Genomic DNA, 6,000 nt, shown 5'->3' on the forward strand with positions numbered 1-6,000 from the left:
ATATGTTGGAAAACGCATAATTAAATAAAAATTATGCCCGTGCCGTGAGTCTAGAATAAAAAACAAAGCTTGGCTAAGTTAGGCTAGATAAAGAGCAGCTGAGATTTGTCTAGGAGGGATAAATCGATGGCCGTGGTTTTTTCAACTAACCATTATAAATACTTTATTAATTAGTGTCCTATTAATTGCTCATGATGAATGATTAATTAATTTTTCATGATAAATGTTCATTTAATGAATCTAATAAATACATATTTTTATTAATAAATAAGTTTATTAAAAACACACATATATATATATTGATCGGTACATAATTTGGTGTTGGCGAGTTTCGAACTCAATGACTTTACCACTGTACTACAGTGACCCCGGTTAAAAATTATATTAAATTTTTTTAATGGTGGTAGTGAAAGAAGCAGTGGGTGGTGGAAACAGTGGCGGGTATTTGTGAGTGGTGGAGGTGGTAACATTACTGGTGGTGGAAAAAATACTGGGCGTGGATGGTTTTACGTACGGTAGTGGATGTTAGTGAATAGTAGTGGACGGTAATAGTTTTGTGTCTTTACAAAATAGGCAATATTTTATTGTGATAGATGTAGTTGGATGTTTTTAACACAACTGGTAAGGATAAAACACAAATATTTTGAGGATGCTAGATCATATAAAACAATATGATCATGACCGCTGGATCACCCAAATGGGATCCCAGCTATTTATAGTACCTGACCGAATAAATCACGGTTTTTAGTATTAAAATAAAATTGATTACATTTCCAGAATACAAAAAAAAATGGACAAGTTAGGCTAGATAAAGAACGATCAAAGTTATACTTGCAGAACATAAATCTATCGCTATAAATGATCACGTTTAATTAAAATAATAATAAATATTCAATTGATATTTCATAATAAATGTTTCTTTAATTAATCAAATGAATATATTTTTGTTGATACATAATTAATTTATTTGATATTAACCATATCAGTAAGCATTAATGGTAGTTGTGATGGTGGGCAGTGGTGGGGATAATGGTGGTGGGTATTGGTGAGACTGGTGGAGTGGTGACGACGATGTGGTGGTGGAAGAAGTAGTGGTGGTAAGGTGAGAAAAGAGGTACTAAGATAGGTAAATTAAGCACTAATGGTGGTTGTGATGGTGGGCGGTGGTGGTGGATCAGCGGTGGGGATAATGGTGGTGGGTATTGGTGAGACTGGTGGAGTGGTGACGATAATGTGGTGGTGGAAGAAGTATTGGTAGTAGGGTGAGAAAATGTGTCCTAAAATAGGCAAATTATTCAGTCACCCTTGGTTAATTTTTCTTTGTTTTGTTTTAATTTGATTTTAGTTTTCAAATTACTTTTTTTTTATTTTTTAAAATTAAAGCAACTTTTAAAGGCCGGATTTTTCCAAAAAATAAGATGTTGTGATTTTAAGATTTGCCGGGTAGGGGCATGAAGAAAAATGAAACCTATAAAAAAAAATGACCAAACTCAAGGCCACACGCGAACTAATTGTAATCGGTTCAGTTTCTTACATCTCTCTTTATTCCGCTTTTTTTGTCATGATTTCTGTTTCTGTCATTATTTCTCCCCTACTTCATGGGATTATGCAAGGCTATGCGTGAATTAATTGTAATCGATTCAGTTTCTCACATCTCTCTTTATTCCTCTTTTTTGTCATGATTTCTGTTTTTGTCATTTCTCCCCAACTTCGTGTAATTATGCATGCTTGAGAAATAGTTCATGATAATAGGTAAGGAGACAAGAAAAGAAACTGATCAAGAATTAAATATTATTATAAAGTTTTGGAAAATGAATAAACACAAATATATGTAAATTGGGAAGCCAACAATTTATATCGAAGGGAAAAATTAAATTCTAATGCTAACAGATTTTGCAACATTAATCTAATTGATTTTAAAGTAATTTTAGGTGTTTTTAATTTTGTTACAAGTCTGGTGAATGACCTGTAATGATATTTTTTTGAAGTAGTGAACGAAGTAATGTTCTACTGCCCGTACGATTTGCTCCAACGATTAACTATGTTTGTCCCAAAGGGTTGTATGACTTACATACACAATATTAAAATATTTGAGGATAAAGACATGTTTATTAACCAACTCCTCAAAACATTTAGACCTGCATCGATCGGTTCGATTATTCTCAGACAATTACGACATGCATGAACGATGGATACATTTGAAACACATATCCTTGCCCGTGCCATTACGGCACGGGTTGAGACCTAGTATACCAATATGTAACCTTTTTTTAGTTAAAAGTCAATGAATCACACTCGCGAACATGAAAACCCAACAAACCCTTTGTCCCAACTTTTATATGGTATCCAAGAACGTCCACAGTCATGGAGCTAAACCATGAGCCAAACCCAAATTTAATGAGAAAACTAATCACAATGGAAAGAGTATGCTCAAATTTGGTTGGATTTTTTACGGTTTGAAACCAAATTCAGTCAGAAACCTTGACCATAGCTAAATATTATTAAGCATAGATATTGTCTGCATTTGAGAGTTCCTGCTACCATAATTAGCGCCTCGCAACAGGCGCATATTGAAGCGTCATCCCAATGGTAGAGCGAAGATATAAAGTACGCTTGTCCCGGCGTACATATAACGTCTGTCCCACCATACGTAGACATCACGTCCGCCTGATATCAGACATGGTTATAATGTAGCATGTGTGGGACGTTGATATAACGTCCACCCCCTTGTGGCTAGGGGTGAAAAGCCAATCAAGATCGGATATAGATGGTTTTCCGCGAAATATATTTCCAGACGTAAACATTACGTCCGCATATGTCATGCGTCGTTATAAAGCCTTCGAGACAAGCCCAAGATCCAGCGCCCACCATTTTCGATACGAGATGCGCAATCTTTTATTGCACGATTCTTGATCATAGCATGACTTTTTTTGCTAGGTGTAGATGAACGAACTTTCGCTTTTGAAGAGAACTTATAAGCAAAGTATATTATAATGGGCATCTTTTTTTGATAAAGGTAATGATGAAATAGAAAGTAATAATACCAAACCTATGGTGAAGATAATCAAAATACATAATACTTTTTCTGGTTGTTACCATTTATGAGAACCAAAGGAAGAATGATTGAATAATGAATTCGGAACGTTCAGATGTTGATGATGGTGAGATTCGTAGAGTTTGATGAATGAATGAACAAATGAAAATCAGTTGTTGTTGTTGCAAAGTTTTGCTTAGGTAGGATTTAAACGAAAAGTTTGATGAAAGAATAAATCGTATAATAAATCTATATATAAGGTTACGAATCATACGTAAATTAAAACAACACGTGTCATTCGGCATAGGTATAATACCCTCCCCATTAGGCGGTGATAATACCCGCGTTTGTCATCTGGACGCACTTTAAACCTTTTCTAGATATCAAATGGACATTTGAACTGCGTCCCACACTAGGCGTGAGTATTATGCACGCCCAAATCAGGTGATTACTATACGTGCGCCCAAGTGTAGGACGTGGATTACAAATACGCTTAATATCAGGTGTGGATTACACTTGTGCATCAATATCAGGTGAGTATTTTCTCCTCTGTCGTTGTGATTGACCACCCAGAATATCAATTTTTGGGGGGATTTGTCTGGTTTTTGCTCTTTGCTCCGTCTCATGATTGTGGATAGTCTAAGAGCTACATTGTCGATCCTTCTTTTCATTATATCGAATTTTGTCCAATCCTTAAAAACTTCACCATGTATACCATTTTAACCATGGACTTTTCTTATTTCAGTGTAACTATGAGCACTGTTATAACTACGCGTGCTCCAACGAATTCATTTTATATTCATTCCCATGATAGTTGTTGTCTATTTTTCTCCATTATTAACACATGACAATGTCACGTGTCTGCCTAACTCTGTATGGGGTGTGTTGTTAGTAATTACACTGGGGTGCTCTAGTAGGAATAATGGTAGCAGTTTACTTAACCGTTACGATCGTGACATGTGTCTGTTTGTAGTTAGTTGATTTCGATTAAGGTTGAACCAATAAATGTGCAAGGAAAAACACTTGAGACGGATAAGTAATGAATGAGATTATAGTGTAGTTTTATTCTTCTCTCTCTCAGGCTGGTTTTGAACCAGATTTCTCTAAATTCCTCCGATTTTGTGTGTTAGTTGTTGTGAAAACACAACAATTGGCCTCGGAGCCGTTCTATCCTCACCATGGATGGAGCTAATCATCCCACCATCAAGGAGGTGAATGAAGATCTTCATAAATTCTCAAAAAAATTCAGTAAAGAAATTGAAGATCTCTCTTCACAAAAGATCGAACTCGCTGCGCAAAATAAAGAGATAAGGGAATCTATGCTCTCTCGAGATGATTTCTTCAAATATATGCAGAGTTTTACAGGCAAGAAAACTGATGAACATGGAGATACATGAGCAGAAGCATTTCACTCAAACTTTTCTCACCATAATGGTGCGATGTTTAACTTTCATCATGGAGGTCGTGAACCCAACAACATCTATCGAATGCCAAAATTAGACTTCCCAGGGTTTGATGGAGAGAACCCAAAGGGTTGGATTCAGAAATGTGACAGATACTTCCTACTCAACAACATCAGAGATGAGCATCAGAAGGTTACCATGGCGGCTATGCACTTAGACGGAAAGGCAGATAGATGGTTAACGAATCTCCAAACAACTAGATCTATTACTTCATGGTATGAACTAGCTGAGCACGCCTGTATTAGATTCGAAAATCCTGCTAATTACAACATCTTGGGCATATTCAGTAAGTTATCTCAAATTACTACAATAGATGAATATTTTGAAAAATTCGAAAATCTCAAAGCTCTGTTGTTCCGTCAATTTCCTGCTTACTGAACATTATTATGTGATGAGCTTTATTGGTGGTTTAAAAGAAGAAATTAAGCATGTTGTCAGTATGTTCAATCCCACTACCCTAATGCAAGCATTTTCACTTGCTGGGATGCAAGAGCAAACCATCAATACCCAACAGAGGCCAATGAGAGGCTCAAATAAATTTTTCCAAAATAATAGACCATCCAACACTTCGAATATTTCTCCAAAACCTACAACCCTACCATCCTTACTCCCATTACCATTCATTCCTCCTCAATCTCCTAATTCCAATCCACTTCACATTCGTCGACTAACACTTGAACAAATGCAAAAACGCAAATCTCAGGGGTTGTGTTTTAATTGTGATGAGGTTTATCGTCCATGACATTTTTGCAAAAAAACAACAATTGTTCTTGATGGTAGCCACATAAAAGGAAACAAAAACTAGTGATCAAGCAGAAAAGGTTACTGATGTGACTCAATAATGTTGTAGTAAAAAGGTTCGTAAGACTTGTGAAAGCAAAAGATTCTATATTTAATTTTTAAACTAAAAATATAGCAAACTCAAAATAAAGTGATATCAAGATATTAGGAACAACCAAGACACTGATTCCACTATTACACATGAATAAATTATGGTAAATAATTCAAAACTCTAATTATCTTTTAAGTTTCTTATTTCTTAATTCACAAATAATCAGGCAAATTCTCAAAAATTAATTGTATCCCCTAAGCATATATTATCTAAACAAAGCATAACCTATCTAATTGAATCACAACTAATGAAGAAAATTTTGCAAACAATTAAAAACTCTGCAAAAGCAGTGACTGAGTGAGTCATAAATTATAAATTAGAGAAAATAAATAATTACCAATTATTCATGCGTAAATAGCTTCCTCATTGCCTTGGTTGTGAGACAATTAGTTGCTCATCATGTTGGAAACACGCTCAAAAATCATTATTATTGCTCAAAGGTGGTGTACAAATGATGGAATGGAGAGAAAATATTAAAAATCGGGTTTGTAACACTTATTTCTGTTACAAACCAGCTGTTACAGAGAACGATAAATGAGAACAGTCGATGTCACTGTATATATACGACCCACGGCTAAGTGTCGTTGTCACTGTTGGAAAACGACTGTCCT

The sequence above is a fragment of the Papaver somniferum genome, chromosome 9 (genome assembly GCF_003573695.1).
Source record: "Papaver somniferum cultivar HN1 chromosome 9, ASM357369v1, whole genome shotgun sequence".
NCBI lineage: Eukaryota > Viridiplantae > Streptophyta > Magnoliopsida > Ranunculales > Papaveraceae > Papaver > Papaver somniferum.